The following is a 19,330-nucleotide window of genomic DNA, read 5'->3' as shown; positions in this document are numbered from 1 at the left end:
GAACCGAGGGCCCACGTAAACGGAGCAGCCCGTGCACTCCAGCACCAGGAGGAATGCAGACCCAAAGCTGGCAGAGTGTCCCATTTCCCCAAAAGAAATCGGGATTTCAGATGCTTATGCTTTCATCTCTAAATGATGTCAATTCATTTTGCAAACGCACTACATGATCCAAACAAATCTTGCCTGTGCACTGAATCTGGAGTAGAGCTGCCAATGTAGAGAAGCCTGCAGGACTTTCTGCAGTGATGGGAATGCGCTGTGCTATACCTGGGCTGTCCAGGAGGTTGTGGCCACTGAGCGCACTTGATATGTAGGCGGTGTAACTGAGGCTTTGACGTCTAAATGTAAATCGCCACCTGTGGCTAGTGACGATCATCCTGGACGGTGCAGGTCCAGGGCAACAGTTCTTTTTGTGTCCCAGCCTTTCGAGGCAGACTCTGAAAGCCATGGGCCCTCTTCCAGAAAAATGCACATGCTGGCATGGGGGTTGGATTAAACTGTCAGGGGATTTACGGATCTTCTGAAGCTTCACTTGTGAGCCCCAGGTTAAGAATCCCTAGAAAACTAAAAGTGTGGTTTGAAAGAGGAGCCCCTTCCCACACCCCTGACAGCTGTACTTCCAGGGTTGTTCTGTTATCCCTGCTCTGCCCTGCCCCCCGCCCCCCTCCCCACACACTCCACTCCATCCCTGATAGTCTAGACAAGACCCCTGGTCAGTGCTTCTTGCCCTCGTATTAAGAATGGACAGCCCTAACTGGTTTGGCTCAGTGGATAGAGCATCGGCCTGCGGACTGAAGGGTCCCAGGTTCGATTCCAGTCAAGGGCATGTACCTCGGTTGCGGGCACATCCCCAGTGTGGTTGTGCATGAGGCAGCTGATCGATGTTTCTCTCATCGATGTTTCTAACTATCCCTCTCCCTTCCTCTCTGTTAAAAAAAAATCAATAAAATATATTTTTTAAAAAAAGAATGTCTAGACATTGCTAACAACAGTATAGACTCATCTACCTTTCTTTTGAATACTTCTTTTGATCAACTAACAAGTAATCATTGTGTGCCCACCATGGCCTAAGCACTGGACTGGGAACTAAGAGTTCGATGGGAAACTACACAGCCAAGGTCTCTGCAGAGCGATAGGGTATGTGAACATTCACTCATTCAGTAAACTGAGCACCTGCTAAATGTCAGGGCTATGCTGGCTATTGGTGTACTGAGCAGCCATGGATTGCAAATCCGCGTAACAAGTGCTCGGAGAGGAAGGCATTCAGCGTTATAGAGGTACAGCAGAGGGACAGGACCCAGACTTGGGGTTTGATTGGGGAAGGCCTCCCGGAAGAGGGGATATCTAAATTGAGGCTGAAGGTGAGTGGGATAAGATAGACAGACAGACAGCAGGGGGCTGGGTGTATGAGAAGAGGATAAGGTCCCGTGTGAGCTGGCAGAAAGCAGTAGGGTTTGAGAGGAGTAGTAGGAATGTCCTTGTGATCCTGTACCTCTCTACCAGCGGGCAGTGAGGCCTGGGGATCTGGTCCTTGATACCTCACCCCACCTAAGCTGACTTTTCATGAGACCGGAAGTGCTGTGCTCGAGAACAGACATGTTCCCCACTGCCAGTCCAGAGACCTGAATTTCTAGCAATAGACAAGCATTATGTTGAGTGTGTAAGAGCTCCCTATTAAAATGCCAGAGCCTTGAGAAGTAGGTGGCTTAGGACCTTCTGGGTTCACCAGGCAGGCAGGATGTGAACTGTTGTGTGGGGTTGGGGCATGGGGCTGAGAGGAGAAGAAGAAGAAGGAGGAGGCACAGAGAGGAAGAGATGGGAGCAGGACAAAGAAGAGGAGGATCAGGAAGGGAATGGGAATTGCCACAGGGACTCTGGGCCCACGGGATTGATCCAGACTCTCAGGAATGGGGAAGTACCTCCTTTGCTCCTGTTCTAGTTGGCTTCCTGCCAGACACTAGTGGTTTCCAACAGTCATATTGTTCCAGAGGCAGTCTTGGCTCCCATGGGAATTAGCAGAGAATTCCAGCAGGGCTGTGAATGTGAAAGAGTTTATATAATTTCTCCTGGGCTTGCCTTTGTATTTTCTTTTTTTGTATTTTCATCCTTCCACCATCATATGAGTGTTAAACAAGTCCTCTCAACCAAAGAATCAGAGTAGTGACTAGTCCTAGTCAAAGTATGTACTGTGCAATTGCTTTCTTTCATCTTAAAATTGCTTTTTATTTCTCCCCATGTGCCTGTATGGCTAAGTACAAGGTCATCTCTTAGATTAACCTCCATTCTTGACGAGACAAAGGGACCAGAAGCAAGAAGAGTGAAATTTAGCAGTGGGTTGAATCAGTGGAAAGGAAGAGCAAATGTCCAATAGCTGAGTTGGTCATTTAGGGTGCGCTTATTTGTTGCGTCTGGCTGTAAGGAATATCACCAACTACAAAATCCAACTAGAAGTCACTAAAATAGTCAGAAAACTTGATCATCTCACGTAACAAGAGTCAGATCAATTTCAGATTGGTTAATTCGCATGACTTGATGACACCGTCAGGGACCAGGTTTTCTGTTTGTTTTCTCTCAGAGGTGTGTTTCCTCCCTTTATCAGGAGGAAAACTTTCCCTGCAGACTTTCTTTCACATTTCATTGGCCAGACCTGTGTTACACCTGACCCAGTGATAGACAATGGGGATGGAATTCCTGGAGTTGATGCTGACAAATCAAAATTCACTCTCTGGGGCTGGAAAATACAGTTTCCTCTGAAGCACAGGATTGGGGTTCTGTACAAGGAAGAATGAGCCGACGGCTGTGTCTGCTAGAGGGAATCATGTGAACTACTAGTATTTTGATGCTTAAAAGCACTTTGACTGTTCCACCTCCTTCAACTTCTCCACCAAGCAAAATTACACTCACTCTTCAAGGCCCAACTCAATTGTGCTTCCTCTGTGAAGCTTTCCCATAACTCAAATTAAATGCATTACTTCCTCAATATGGGTGCCCAGAGTCTTTGTATCTCACACACAACACTTTTCACAGTCTGCTTTGTAGTAACTAATTTGCCTTGGTCTTTCCTAATTCTGAATTCCTTGAGTGGAAGAACCACCTGTGATTCATGTCAGTGTGCATAGATCCAGGGACTAGCAAATTTTCTGCCTTCTCACAGATGTCGATCCTTCGAAGACAGGTTTGCCATGAGGCCAGGGACATACCTTTGAGATTCACCAGTGTATATTCAGCATTAGCACAGTACTTGGCTCGTAGGTGCCCAGAGAATATTTTGAGTAAATAATAGAAGAGTAGCTACCGACTTCTGCTTCTGGTCAAGATGGAGTAAGAGAGGGACTGGATTTATCTCCCCTTTGGAAAACAAACAAATAAGCAAGCAAGAAACAGACACAATATATGAAACAACCATTTTTAAGGCACTGGACACCTTGAAAACGTTTATTTGAAGGGTATTTGAAATAAACAAGGTGAGTCCTACAATTGCCTCACACCACTGCTCTGGTAAACTTTCCAGGCCACAGTGCAGAGAGAGGGAACTAAGATGAAGCCTGGAAGTCTCCCTGAATTGAAAAGAGGAAGGTGACTGTCCAGAAAGATCAAGTCACAGTCCTTAGGCAAGAGCACTAGAGAGCAGATAGCTGCAAGGGTCAGAGCCCCTTATGTATTTAGCTGAGTACTGATCCGGGAATGCTGGGAGGCCAAGGAATGAACCACATCTGAAAATTAGAAGAAGCAGTGAGTGCCAGGAACAATGCCTGTTCCCACCAGCCAGATTGGAAAGACTCACGATCCATGGAGCACTGGGTTGAGTATTCAGGCGGGTCGTCTCTCCATGGTAGGGAATAGTTAGCCCTAGACCCGTGGTCAGCAAACTACGGCTCGCGAGCCACATGCGGCTCTTTGGCCCCTTGAGTGTGGCTCTTCCACAAAATACCACAGCTTGGGCGAATCTATTTCGAAGAAGTGGCGTTAGAAGAAGTTTAAGTTTAAAAAATTTGGCTCTCAAAAGAAATTTCGATCGTTGTACTGTTGATATTTGGCTCTGTTGACTAATGAGTTTGCCGACCACTGCCCTAGACTGAGCTCTGCTCCAGGAAATTCCTCACAAATGTAAAGCAAGACCTGAAAAGATCAAGCTGTCTCCAAGTAACTGAATTTCCTCCCAGGAAAAAAAGCTAAAGAAAACTTATAGGAATATAAAAAATGTCCAACACCCAGCAAGGTAAAACTCATAATTTCTAGTGTCCAATCAAAGACACAAAAAGGCAGGAACACATGACCCATAATGAGAGTTATCATTTAATCAAAGCTGGCCCAGACTAACACAGATGTTAGAATGAACAGGGAAGAACATTAAAATAGTTATTATAATTGTATTCAACTTGTCTAAAAAGTTCAGAAGAGACAAGGAAGTTACAAAAAACACAAGTTGAAAGTTGAGAGATTAAAAATATGATATCTGAGATGAAAAAATACACCGCATGGATGTAAAAGAAAACTTGTTTTCATTTTCTTCACACACAATCCTAGTATAACTCTTCACTTCGGACTCTCCTGACCACCAAGTGTATGTGTGGTTTTTCCCATACCACCAAGCAATTTGCAACACCAGCTGGGTGTTCTACAACCTAATTCTGACACTGTTTACCCAGAGACAGCATTGAGATCCCCCAGGTTACAGGTTCAGTCGCACAAGACTGCCCCGACTTCAGATGCCAATCACAAGTCCAGGGTGTTATCTGTGCTTCTGACCTACTAGCTATAGATTGCACCCTAACCCCAGGTTCAGTTAATTTGCTAGAGCAGTTCACAGAACTCAGGAAAACATTTTACCTACTCGATTGCCAGTTTATTATAAAAGGTTACTAGAGGCCTGTTGCATGATATTCGTGCAAGGATAGGCCTTCCTTCTCCTGGCTTCACTCCCAGCTGCCCAGGAGCCGGCAAGTCCTCGCTTCTGTCCGGAGCACTGCTACTGTAGCTCCCTCTGCTGCCCCCCTCCCCCTCATAGCAGGCATCCCGCCCCTCCCTGCGGCTCTATGCCTGCATATGCAAATTAACCCACCATCTTTGTTGGGTTAATTTGCATACTCACTCTGATTAGCTGTGGGCATAGCAGAGGTACGGTCAATTTACATGTTTATCTATTATTAGGTAAGATAATGAAAGGACAGCTAGAGGGAGTGGTTGTCTCTGCAGTGGCTACCTCAGCCATCAAAGCTTAAGTCAGGCACTTACAGTACAAAAAGAAAAGCCCACTGTCCCGGCTCACACTATACTACTCGTGTGTGTGTGTGTGTGTGTGTGTGTGTGTGTGTGTGTGTGCTGATGCTGGTGTAAACACATCTGTGCACAGCCAGTCCTATAAAAATGTAGCCCATACAGTGACAGTGGGAGGCTACTCCATCTAGGTACCTACTGTGTCAGTGCACACTACGATGTTCGCACAGCACCTAACGATGCATTTCCCATAACATATCTGGTCACTAAGCAATGCATGACTGTACTTACTCTCCTTTCTTTGTTCAGCTCCTTTAAAAGACATAAAATTATATAAAGTAATAATTACAATAATGTGTTGTTGGGTTTGTAACATGTATAGTTTTAATAGGTATAGAAATAATAAGGGAGGAAGGGAATTGTTATATAGGGTCAACATTTCTATATCTCACTGGAATTGTTAGTATGTATATCTAAGTAGACTCTGGTGAGTTAAGATGTATAATGTAAGCTCTAGTGCAGGGACTAAGGATATAAAAAATATGTAGTGAAAAGCTCATTAAAGGAATGAAAATGTTACACTAGAAAACATTCACTTAATACAAAAGAAAGCAGCAAAGGAGGACTGGAGAATCAAGAAGGCAAAAGGAAAATGTTACCAGGTGGAAATCTGGCTCTACACATAGAAATCAAAGGGCCAGAATAGTAACTGAAAGGGTACATATATAAGCTATTTTTCTTATTTAAAACATTAAAAATATAATTGCTCAAATTAAAACAATAACAATGTATTGTGGTATTTATGACATGCATAAGTAAAATGCATAATAACAATCTTATAAAGGTCAGGAGGAGAGAAATGGCAGTATACTGGTTTTTAAAAATATATATTTTATTGATTTTTTACAAAGAGGAAGGGAGAGGAATAGAGAGCTAGAAACAATCGATCATCTGCCTCCTGTACACCCCCTACTGGGGATGTGCCCACAACCAAGGTACATGCCCTTGACCGGAATTGAACCTGGGACCCTTCAGTCCACAGGCTGACGCTCTATCCACCCAGCCAAACCGGTTAGGGCGGCAGTATACTGTTTTCAGGTTCTCATACATGAAGCGGTGTAATATCACTGGACGGTAGATTTGCATAAAGGGTTCATGCCAGCAGCCTTGGAATTCACCTGAGCAGTTTTGCTAATAGGTCTGCATAGCACTGAACCTTAGTAAAGGCATCAAACATGCCCATTCAGAGTGTTGCCTTAAAACCATGGGACTGAGGAATCTGGGGGCAATTTTTACCAACTTGTCAGAGTTATTTATTGAGACTCCTGGAGGACTCTGTTCTTACGCAGCAAGAATATTCCTGTGAGACCAGGTGAGGCACTTTAGGGTCTCCTTGTTCTGAGGTGTTCTGTCTACATGACAGTGGTTCCAGATCCAAGGTGTAAACTGCATTTGGCCATGGCCCTTAGAGAGGCAGGGACCATCGGAGACGCCTCCTGAAGTTTCCAGACCCATTGCTGTGAGACAGACTTCGGTTGTGATCGGTGTCTTTTATGCTGTTACATGTGTATCCTTTTCCTGTAAGTTTGTACTAGTAAACAGTGTCATTTTGGGTGCTGTGAGTCTCCTTCAGCAATTGACTGTTTAACTTCCATTAAGCAATACAAAAATATCAAAGCAAAGGGTTATAGCTAATGAGCCAACAATGGTCATAGAATGAAATCATAAAAAGTACTCAATTAATACAAAAACAGGTAGAAAAAAAGAGAGAAAAATGGAACCCAGAGCAGATGAGAGGAATAGAAAAAGGTAGCAAGGTGATAGACTTAAACCTAACTATGTTTAGAATCACATTAAAAGTAATTCATATAAATACCCCAGTTTAAAAGGCAGGGATTGTCAAATTGGATAAAAAAAGCAATACCCAGCTATATGCTGCCTACAGGAAATGCACCCCTTAAATGTGAAGGCAGAAAGAGGCTAAACGTAAAAGGTTGAAAAAATATACATGCTGATGCTAATTGAAAGAGAGTTGGTCTATATTTATATCAAAGTACATTTCATAGCGAAGAATATTGCAAAGACTAGTAAAAGTTATAGCAGAGTCTGAAAACACATGAAGCAAAAAAAAAATTAGAATTGCAACGTCAGAGAAAGGAAGAGAGAGAGAAAAAGAGAGAGAGAGAGAGAGAGAGAGAGAGAGAGAGAGAGAGAGAGAGAGGTTTTTTTGCCTTTGGAAGGATTAGAGTGAAGGATTAGAGTGTTAGGTATCCTTGACCTGCCCTGGGGCATTGAATTCCTTATTCTGAATGTATGAGATTTGACAACCTGTTAGTAGGAACTCAGAGAAAGTTCTCTTTTGTTTGTCCAAGGGTTATAACTAGGCTGTATGTAGGCAGGAACTTACTGGGATGCTGTGCTCTGCTCCCAGTCTCCCCAACCCTTGTCTCCAGGGGAGAGGACTCTTATGACTTCCTTGGCTCTAATGGTGGTCTGGGAACATGGGGTTCTTCTAACTTTGGGGCTGGTGTGAAGCCACCTCCACCCACAGAGCTGCTCTTCTCGGGTTTGCTGGTGGGAGGAGGTAAGTGTTCTGCCACCTGCAATCCCTAGTGAATCCTGGAAGAGGTGATGTTTCCAAGTTTCTTACACAAGGATGCCGCAGAAATGACTACTGACGACTTTATCCACACAAAGTACTTGAAAAAAACACTCAGGATTGTTACTCATAAGCCAGAGGACAATTAAACAAAATGTTCTACTCTGCAGCAATGGTGTTTTTCTTCCCTTTAAAAAATTACATGACACATGTTCTTTTAGGGTAACTATACAACTCAGATAACTATACAAAACAAAAAATAAGAATCACCTTACATCCTACCATCCAGAGATTATCATGTCAGCAACACTTTCATTAGCAAATGTAGTCATCTATGTTTTATGAAAATGATGTCATATTCTATATGTTGTTTTGCAACCTGCTCCCTCTTCTGCAATTTATCAGTCTATTGTGAATATTGGTACATATCTACGCAGCATTCTGAATGACTACATGGTATTGCACGGTGCTATTCTCCAGCTGTTGGAGGTTTAAACAGCAAATTGTATCGGATATCTATTGACATAATAATGTCATATAGTGAGCAAACAAAATCTCAGTGGCTTACAAGAATAAACACTTGCTTATTATAAAAAATATCAGCTAGAGATGCATAATATGATCATCTGATACATCAGATTTCTTTTAAAATACATTGGTAAAATGTTAATAATTGTTGAGGCTTGGTGATGGGTAAGTGGGGGCGTCATTATACTAGTTTACAAGTTTGCAGGGGTTCAGCTCACCTGGGCTCGCTTATGCCTTTGCAGCCAGCTGCAGGTTGGCTGAGCAGCCCCCTTCATTTTGACTTGCTCACGTGTTGGGACTGGCTGGCTCCTGGCTCCTTTAGGATGGCCACAGCTGGGGCAACAGGGCACTTCTGCTCTGTTCCGGGTGAGTTGTCCTCCAGGAAGCTAACCCTGGCATGCCTCATAGAGCAGGGCTATCCAGAAATATGCAAGGACTTTTTTGCAAGCTTCTTCTTGTGTCATACTTGCTCACGTCCTGTTGGCCAAAGCAAGCCATCTGGCCAAGTGCACAGAATAAAATGGCTCTGCACAAATATGGCCCAAAGGCATGAATACAGGGCAGGGTGACGAATTGGGGACTTTATAATTTTTATTTATATATTTAAAAATTGATTTCTATTGATTTCAGAGAAGAAGGAACAGGGAGAGAGAGATAGAACCATCAATGATGAGAGAGAATCATTGATCGGCTGCCTGCTGCAAGTCCCTCCTGTGAGTCCGCAACCGGGGCAAGTGCCCTGACTGGGAATTGAACCCGTGACTTTCTGGTTCATAGTTCGATACTCAACCACTGACCCATGCTGTCTGGGCCTTTTTAATTTTATTTTTACTTTAAATTCCTGCACAAATACCTTTGAATGTTATCTGGTTATTCAGTGGAACAAATTCCTAGAAGTAGAAATGCTAGGTCAAAGGCAAATCCTTATCTGTAGACTCTGTAAATAAGCTACCAAAATGCTCTCCAGATAGATATACCTATTTACATGCCCATGAACAGCAAACAAGAGAATGGATTTCTCTACAACCATGATGTATAGAAAAAATATCAGCTAGAGATGCATAATATGATCACCTGATACATGAGATTTCTTTTAAAATACATTGGTAAAATGTTAATAATTGTTGAGGCTTGGTGATGGGTAAGTGGGGGGGGTGATTATACTAGTTCCTCTATTTTTTAATCTATTTGAAATTTTTATTTAAAAAGAATTAGCAAGCTGTATGGAGACGTAGTCTTCATTCTGTTAAGGATTTATAGACAACAATCAGGCTAACATTCAACTGTTCTAGCTGAGCATAGAGTATGTTCTCTTTGATGCAATGACATTGGAGAGAATCCCCAGACTTATTTGTTACTCTAGTGATAACTCTACAACAGAAAAAAGAGTCAAAGGGAAGGATTCAGTTGAGAAGATGTGACCGGACACACAGGAGAAAGGAGGTATATTGATAGTGGAAGGTTCGGAAGAGGGTGAGGTGGGGTCCAGAGTCAAGGTGAAGGGGGCGGGGGGCAGTGGAGATGTGTGTGTTGTGTGTGTGAGTGTGTGGGTGTGCATGTGTGTGTGCGCGCATGTCTGTGTTTTGGTACCTAGAGGAGGAGGGAATTCTCATTTGGCAGCCTCTTAATCCTCAGAGAACTCAGAGTGAGGTCACATGCTACAAGTTTTAGGACTGGTAATTAGGAAATTGTAGTTCAAAGAGAGTGGAAGAGAATAGACAGTTATTGAGGTGGCTGGGAAGTGAATTTAATGGGGGAACACAGTAGAATTGCAAGGACGTTTAAAATAAAGATGATGGACCAGAGACCCTAAGATGGATCCCAAGAACAATGGAAGGAAATGCCTGTGGACTGGGAGGAAAGAGAGCCTTGCTAGTCTGTCTGCACTGCTGGTGCTGAGGAATGAACCCTTAGAGACTTGGACTCAGCAAATGCAGGCTAGGGAGCACACATCTACGTGTGTAAAGAAAAGTCCAGGTGATCCTAATGCAGGTGCAGGGGGTTCTTGGACTAGAGTTTGAGAAATGCTGTCCTAGTGGCTGAGGAGTGAGCTGGCTTCAGGCAGGAGGCCTGTCGTACTCCAGGGGGGAGGCTGGTGAACAGAGAGCAGAACTTGGGCCTGTTGGTTGGTAGCTCTCTTGGCCTGAGAGATTGCAATTTGAGGGTCCTGTTTGTCCAGTGGGGTGCCCTTCCCCGGATCCTGGGTGAGGCTCCAACACTAAAGTAGATGGCCTTCAAAGTAACCCTGTCTGTGCATGCCCCAGGGGCTTCTCATTTGAGGACTGTAGCTACTGGAGAGAGAGAGTGTGTGTGTTTGTGTGTGTGTGTGTGTATGTGTGTGTGTGTGTGTGTGTGTGTGTGGTGTGGTGTTGTTTGTTTTTGCAACTTTTGATTCTAGAAATAAAAATGGGCTTTTAAAATCAACCAACCAGCCGAAACCGGTTTGGCTCAGTGGATAGAGCGTCGGTCTGCGGACTGAAGGGTCCCGGGTTCGATTCCGGTCAAGGGCATGTACATTGGTTGCGGGCACATCCCCGGTAGGGGGTGTGCAGGAGGCAGCTGGTCGATGTTTCTCTCTCATCGATGTTTCTAGCTCTCTATCCCTCTCCCTTTCTCTCTGTGAAAAATCAATAAAATATATTAAAAAAAAAAAATCAACCAACCAACCAATCAACATGGTTGAGGTTGACACATTTGGGCTAATTGTTTTTCTTTTCATTTAGCCTTATTTCTCACTGAGTGTGAGGTAGTACTTTCAAATAAATCTTTGGTAATTACCAGGCATGAGGCAATTGCCTTCATTTCCCAGCAGGACACACTAAAGTGGGTGCATTTGCAGAGAGAATGGGAATAGTAGTTTCTATAGCTAAGGCCTGGAAGAAAACTGATTATCATAATCCACTCATACTTTTAAAACGTGTTTCAACATCAGAAGGACTCAGAGTCTGGAATGTGATAGGAGGATGCATTAAGACATATCTTATTAGCCAATCTATAATAATAAAAGCATAATATGCAAATCGACCTAACAGCTGACCAGCAGAACAACTGTCCGGATGATCACGTTATGACATGCACTGGTGTCAGGCCAGCCAAGGCGGGTTCGATGAGATTGGGGAGGGGAGTGGGGCTGCCATTGCCCAACGATCGCCTGCAGAGGGAGGCTCAGGCCACTGGGCAGCGGGGTGATCAATTGAGGACTCCACGATCGCCCCAAAGAGGGAGGCCCAGGTCACCCTCTATGGGACAATTGATCAGGGGGCTCTGAGGAACCACTGAACCAGGGGTGTGTGACGGCAGATGTGGGCAGCGCCAGGCCAAGGTGGGTGTGGGTGGGGGGTGGGGCCGTGAGGGCCCCGGCATCTGGGGCTGCGAAGGCCTACCCTTGCACGAATTTCCTGCATCAGGCCTCTAGTTTATAATCAAGATAAACTTACCTCTTGTTTCTCCTCTTGCAACTTCCTCAACCCCATGTGTTGCCTGGAAGCCTGCTTTGCATTAACAGGAGTAACAGGAGTGTGGAGAGAGCTGCTTTCTGTTTTCCTGGTCTGCACGTGGTTCTCTGATTTGAACCTGCAGTGGCAGCATGACGGAAAGGAGAGGCGGGCGCTCTGGGGGGATGGGATGGGGGAGCACAGCCTGAAATAAGGCCTGGAGGCCAGCGGGTCATGGGCTGCTGTCTGGACAGCCGGACTGAAGCCAAGCAGAAACAGGCTGGCTTGGTATGGGGAGCCGGATTAGGGAGGCTGAGCAGAGGGGCTTTGAGTGGTGCCTGGGGAAATCCTGAGCCTTTTAAATGAGCCATTTACATCTGACAGACAAATTGGTGTTTTAAAAAGATTTAGCAGGCAGTGATGGGCAAGATGAGGTGAGTGGGTGGGGACCGTGTGTGTGTGTGTGTGTGTGTGTGTGTGTGTGTGTGTGTGCGCGCGCAAGGTAACAGAGGTGGGTGAGAATGAAGCTAGGAGAATCAAGATTCTACTTTGAATCAACAAACACATACTGAGCACCTACCGTGTATCTTGCCTTGCGCCAGGCCCCACCTCAACTGTGCTCCTTCTCAGTGAGTGGAACCAGCATATGCCCTTTTATCCAAGCCAGAAGCCTAGTACCTTTCTTGCCATCTTCTGCCCCTTCTGTCCCCAATCTATCAAGTCATTCCATCAATTCCATGCCTCTTACATCTGTCTGTTTTCCCTCAGCCCCACTTCCTCTATCCCATGTCAGCAGCTGCCCCCTGTCCCTGGATTCTGGGTCTCCCTGCCGCCAGCCTCCCCTTTCACTGCTTCTCCACCCACAGCTGTTGGAGAGTGGGGACAGGCCTCCTAAGACACATCGAATCATGTCACCTCCCTCAACAGAAACCCTCCACTGGGCTCCCCGTGGATTTCGAGGTTAAGTCCAAATGCCTTGGCCGAACCAGGAGGCCCTGGTTAACTGGTCCTTCTCAGCTCCCCTTCCTTCCCAGGCCTCTTGCCTCCTCACCTTGAATCTGGGGATTCAAAACTACTTTTTAAAATTAATTAATTAATTAATTATGCTGCAAAAAGCTTTATTGTTTCATTTGGTCCAATGCATGGGAGAGGGCTCCAGGGTGGTTAAAAGAATGGCTAGTAGTTTTGGGAAGAGGCTCAGGTAAAAGCCAGACACCAGGGATGCAGAGAGGGCTCTGAAAGGCCTCTGGGCTCCAAAGGCTCCTAGTCGTGCTTGAGGGTGAGCCTTTTGAAGAGGTACTGGCCCAGCCCAGCCTGGGGGCCGGCAGCCTGCGGAGGTCAGTCTGGTGGTCGCCCGTCTTCTTGGTGAGTTTTACCTCCTCACCCAGGAAGTGGTTCTCCAGGAAGTCATAGAGATGAGGTCTGCGTGGGTAGAACCTGGGGCTCACAGCTCCAAAAGGGCCTGGTTCAGGTTTCTCTCCAAGGCCAGGGCGGCTTCCCTGGCGTCCTGAGTTTTGCCCACTCATCCTGGGAAGGCCTCAGCACATCCTGGAAGAGAATGAGGCCACCTCACGTGTTTTGCAGCTTTAAGAGATGCTCAGCGCCCTCGCGCTTCTTCTCTGCCAACTCACGGAAGAAGTGGCCCACACCCTCGAGAGCCACATCATCCATAGAAGCCCAGAGAGAGGTAGGTGTGGGCGGCCCGCAGATGCAGGTTGGCCGGGCGGTTGACCGCAGCCTCCACCTGGGTGGAATAATTCTGACGAATTTGGGAGCTCATGGTTGTTGGGCAATAAGGAGTTAAGGTAGAAAATTGGCTGGTCCCGGAGGTGGTTCTGAAGGTGGTGACTGGATAAGACGCAGGAGGGTGGTCGGAGGCTGGAAGAAGGGGCGTCCCTGGGTCTGTTCCCTCCAAACACTGTTGAAGCAAGAGACAGATCCGGGACCACTGAGGGCACTGCCTCCAAACTACTTTTAGTCCCTCTAAGGGCTTGTGTTCTTCTTCCTGGTAGGCATTAAATCCTCCCTTCCACCCTCCGTCTTTGAATTTATCTTCAGAATATGTTTAGAGATCCCTTTCTTCCAGAAGCTCCTTTTGGCCCACAGGTGCTTTCAAAGGCCCGTCTCTGTGGCTATGCTAGCTCTCCTCAGTGTACGTCACTGGCCTTTCTCCCCTCTGCAGGTGAGCTTTCAGGGGGAGCGGCTGCATCTCCCTCCTCACCCAGCAGCCTCCCGACACATAAAAGGTGCTTAGTAAATATCATCAAATGGAAATGGATGCATTTACAAGACCTGGATGGCTAGGGTATGAGGGGGAGAGTGTTGGTCCCATTTCACAGATCAAGAAACTGAGGCTCAGAGAGTGATTTCATGATTGGCCTAAGGCAGTGTTCGGCAAACTCATTAGTCAACAGAGCCAAATATCAACAGTACAACGATTGAAATTTCTTTGGAGAGCCAAATTTTTTAAACTTAAACTTCTTCTAATGCCACTTCTTCAAAATAGACTCGCCCAGGCCGTGGTATTTTGTGGAAGAGCCACACTCAAGGGGCCAAAGAGCCGCATGTGGCTCGCGAGCCGCAGTTTGCCGACCACTGGCCTAAGGCTTCTCAGCATCATGGAACAGACTCCACTTCAGGGTTGCCGACTTCCTGTCCGGGGCTCTTCCCTCTTCCTTGCAGCCACGGAATAGAGATCATCAAAGAAAAGAGTCCTGTGTGGTCCCTTCAGTTCTGGCTGGTCACTCAGGGGAGCGTCCAGTGGGGCCACTGTGGGAATGAGGGGGACATTAGAGAAAGAGGCTTTGCTGGATTAGGAAGGGATTTCATAAAATGAAGTGCTATTAGGTTTGGAGATCGCAAAGGGCTAGAAGTCCAAATGAGGCATTTTCTGACATAATTTGACCATTTATTTCACCAAAGCTATTATTCAAACCACAAACCCTCCCTGCTTCTGAAAGCTGAAGGCTCTGGTTACAGATGTTCATTGCTGGGTGGCTGCTTTTTTATATTCACTCCCATAAATGCTCTTTGCCTACTTTTTTTTTTCTTTTCCTTTTTTGATTGACTGGAATAAATGCATTGCAAAATGATAGATATTGTTCATTTAGCTGCAGCATTTACTTTCCCCCTAAACTAGCGCTCTGTGTATGATTGAGCAGACTTCCCCCCCATTTAGCACCCACGTAAAACATTGCCAAAGATTGGGTCTGCAGCTCGGGGAACGTTTTTTTTTTTTTTTTTTTGCGGTGGAAGCTCTTAATGAAACGTTGGCAGATATTAGGGTTTTATGGACTGGAAAACAGTACAAATCAAAGCGCTTTGCTTACTGTTTATCTGTTTAGAACATTTTTACTTTCTAAACCTAGCAGTGTTCATCTTTTTCATCCAGCATTTCGGTTTGGTTCTTTACATATTGATTTTCCCGTTCACTGGCTCGCCGGGATGAAGTGGGAGCACTCAGGTGTGCTGTCTGTAAGAGTGGCGGCCAGGGCGCCTGGATTGGGGGCTGGATTGGGGCATCGTCCGCTCTGAGATCCCTCAGCTCCTGGGCTGGGAGAGGGCCTGGCCCATGTATAAAAAAGACCCCTGCACCTCTCTTCCCCTTCCGTGGTTTCCCCTTGAGCCAGTGGGGTGGGCTTTATGTGTTAGTTTCTTCCCAACATTCACATGCAAGCCTCCCAGCAAAAGCAGTGCCCTCTTACATTCTCTAAGGAGACGTGATAGACAGGGCCCCGGCCCCGGCAGGAGCCAGCATCCATCAAGGATGGTTTTCCCCAGGGGGCAGCAAATTTGTTTCTCTGAAGGGCCAAGTAGGAAATATTTTTGGCTTTCTTAGTCACCCATGGTCTCTGCCACAACTCGCCAGGGCCAGCACCTAAATCTTGGGCATGGCTGTGTTCTGGTGAAACTGTGTTGGGGGTGGGTTTGGGGCGGGGGGGTGGGCGGGGAGGAGGCATTTGGCTTGTGGGCCAAAGTTGCTGACCCCTGGTTTAAATGAAAAAGCTTTAAGGGACAAGGTACAAATATATGGACAGGGAATGAACACGAAGCATCGAGGTGCCTACAGATGACGGCAGCAGGAAGCTGTTGCTCCCTCCAGGGCTGAAGGGGCAGGTGGGGACATGGTGTGACTGGCACCCAGGGAGATGGGGCCCTGGGAGACTCTGGAGCAGGGAAGGAGAGGAAAAAATCCCCCCACTTCTCCTCCTCCCTCCCTTGGATCTGCCTGTGCCTCCCACTGTCTGATCCAATCAGGGACCTGGAGCGCAGTCCAAGGGAAGCAGCATCTCAGAGCAGGGGGAGCAGCAGGGAGAACAGACAGGGGGGTGGCGGGGCGGGGGGAGAGGAAGGCGGGGGGAGGCACAGGGAGAAGCAGCAGTATGGGTGCTGTCTCTTCCAGGACGAACTTCTGAGAACCCACTCCTTTGGGGAGGGAAGGGAAGCTTGACTGGCCACATCCCTTGACCCTGACTTTATTCTAGAAAACTAACCCTCCCCCACAACCCTGCTCCAGGACCCAGCATACCCCTGGTCACAGCGATAAGTTCAGGGATAGGCAGGCACTTGGTCTAATTCAGGCTAAAGAGACCCAGGCACAGAACTTGGTTTGTTTGAGCTGTTGGGAAAGATCTGCTTTCTGTTTTTTCGGTTGGATCCGAACCTAGAGCTTTGGCAGCTGACTGCCTATGTGGTGAGGCCCTCGCAAGGGGAGAGCCTGGGCTTAGGAATCAACGGGGACAGCGCGGGGCGGGGGGGGGGGGGGGAGGGGGGGGCTGGGCTGGGGAAAAAGCCAGGCCCGCACACTGTCCCTGAGCCCCTGGATCAAGCTACACCTGACCCGAATGCTCATTTCTCAGTTAGGTGAGCCCATACACTCCCCTTTAACTGTGACCAGCTTTCTGTTTCTAGCAACTGAAGAATCCTGGCTGAGAGAGAAAGTCAGATTTATCCCGGAGCCAAGGCCTGCCTCCTCACAGCTGTGTGGCCTTCACACGTGGCACATCTAATCACCAAAGCGTGCGGGAGACAGTGATGCTCCCGTGTGCATGGACATTGTCGTGTGTGCGTGCAGCTGCGTTCAAGCATGGCATTTATTGCCAGCATGTATGATTCTCAGATCAAAAAAAACACACCCTTTCTTCTCTGAATATCTGCATGCCTGGACCTCATATGTCACACAAGACAGCAACTTCCTAGGTAATTACATAGGTATGGCGATAACCATAGCAACCTGGCAGTTCTGAGAGGTAATGTCATGCAGATTGCTGCAGCTCGGGGGACACTGTTAATATCCTACCTGCACAGGTCTGTGTAGTTCTGTGGCGATTTTTTTCCTTTGCTTGAACAGAGAGCTTCTTACCCTTCCCATCAGTCAGTGGTTCCCAAAGTTTTGAAATTTATGGGCCAGAAAAATGTCAGACACAAAGTTATTAACTCTATTTTGCTAAGAACAGTCTCCAAAAGACAAAACAAACACTACCACCTACGGTTACCATCATTTTGTAAAAGGAAGGGCATTTTCACGCATCTGAAAGAAGGCAATGAAAGAGAAGACCTTGAACAGAGCACATTTACCTTTAAGAAAAATGCACGACTGTGGGGACAATGCATCTGGGGGGACACCTGTGCTCAGCCAGGATGCTGGGGCATGCAGGGTCAAAGTCCAGCCCTCACGTTTCATTGGGCCAAGCTGTGTGCCCTGCATGGGCTGTGTGCACTCAGATGAAGGGATGTTTTTTTCTTTACACACAAAGGGGCGTTGTGCTTGCCAAGCTGTGTGCGGACAGGGCTGCATCTGCCCAGAGGGAGAAACCTTCCCTAATCTGTGCAAAACACTTGTGGAGCTGGCAGTGGTCCTGTACTACATGGTTGTACTTCAAAAAGTGTCACTGAGGGGCTGTGCTTTGACCAGTGCCTGGCATGTAGTAGGTGCTCAATAAATGTGTTCAGTGAATGATGAAGGACTGACGGGAACTCCATCAAGGAACATTCCCGGCCTGATTCATGGTGGTTGGAGGAGGATGAAGCAGACTAGGATGACAGGAAAGCAAACACAGAAGAAGGTGGAGAACATGTTCAAGAGGCTCAGGAGGGGAATGCAAATATAGAATCCTCCTGCTGTATACCCAAAACCAATGTAATGTCACACGTCAAGGACGCCTCAGAAAAAGAGAATGAAACAGAGAACTTGAAGATGAAGAAGACAGCTGTTAAGTGGAATAACCTGTTTTTGCCCAGCCATTGTGTGCCCTCTTACCTGACCAGGAGTTCAGGAGGTTAGCACCACCGTCCACTCTCTTTCAGATCTGCCTGTCGGCAGCGAGCATATGCTGGGCTCTGCTCTTCGCTAAAGGGTAAACGTGGCAGTAGGCTCTGCCCAGTGGGATGAGGCCTGTGACTCTCCCAGGGATGCCTGTGCTAGGGCGACACGTCTGTCTAGCTCTGAGGTTCAGCGTCAAGGGGCCTGTGGTAATGGAGCTCACATGTGGTCAATGACGTGAGCAGAAGTGATGTGGTCACTTCTGAGAGTCACTGAGGGGCTTGCTAGCCTTGCATTTCCCTCTTTGCCATGACGATTGGCGGTTGGCAATGTTACAGATAGAGTGCATTCCAACTGCTGGGTCCCAGAGTGAAGGTGACATGGAGACCTTCAGCCAGCCCACAGTGGACATGTAATGTGGATGAGAAAGAAGCCTTCATTTTTCTCAGCCACCAAAATTCATGGGATGTTTGTTACTGCAGCATTAGCTTCCTGTCCTAACTAATACAAGGCGGTTTGTTCCTGCATATCTAAGTCACCTTCTCCACCAGCCTATTAACAGCCTGTCAATAATAGGCTGACAATGACACCTCCATCTGCCCTACTCCTTTTTTCCCTTTCTCAAATTCTGATAGGAAAAAGGCTGTCATTTGAACTCTGTTACACCCGATAGGAGTTCAGCCTGCAGAGCTCCAGGTAATAATTAATCCCGCATCTCAGGCTGCAAAAGGGAAGGTTGGAGCATCAGTAGAGAATGTATTGGTGAGTTCTGATGTTGTGAAGTGAGTGGAAGGTTATTTAGATAAACGGATTAGTCTGATTGAAATGGCTCCCAGAAGTAAATGTCAATGAACCAGACGTGGTAATTTCTTGCTCATGAAGTAGTGTTAGTATGCATGTGATTTGAAGGTTATGGTAAAACACACGTACGAGATTACCTCTTGGTCTAAACAGGGGATGGGGCCACCATGAAAGGGAACTGTTTGTGCCAAAGATGCTTAGCTGCAGCAGGATGACGGCCACACTCAGGTTCCTAGAATGTAGTTGTGAATCACAAACAGTAAGCCCAGGCCAGAAACATACCTTGTGTGTCGAAATTACCATCGGCTATGAGTAAACACCTGCTAAGCAAATTCCGAGTGGCCTCCCTGCCCTGAAGTTCTGCTTCAGTGCTTCAGAATAACAAGTGTTGCCTTCGGAAGGAACAATTGCCCTCTTAAAATGTGTGTGTGGGTGGGGGGGGGGGGGGTGGGGGGCGGTTTAGGGCAGAGATAGTTCCCCGGTCACGGA

The 19,330-nt window shown here is 46.7% G+C and overlaps 1 pseudogene; it reads right to left on the bottom strand.

Moving 5' to 3' along the window:
- Window positions 1–13,041: 13,041 nt before the first annotated feature.
- LOC129151183 (ferritin light chain-like) lies at window positions 13,042–13,558 on the bottom strand (annotated as a pseudogene).
- Between the last annotated feature and the right edge of the window lie 5,772 nt (window positions 13,559–19,330).

The sequence above is a fragment of the Eptesicus fuscus genome, chromosome 13 (assembly GCF_027574615.1).
Source record: "Eptesicus fuscus isolate TK198812 chromosome 13, DD_ASM_mEF_20220401, whole genome shotgun sequence".
NCBI classification, from domain to species: Eukaryota; Metazoa; Chordata; class Mammalia; order Chiroptera; family Vespertilionidae; genus Eptesicus; species Eptesicus fuscus.
The sequence above is the reverse complement of the archived record's forward strand: the minus strand, read 5'-3'. Positions and strand labels throughout refer to the sequence as shown.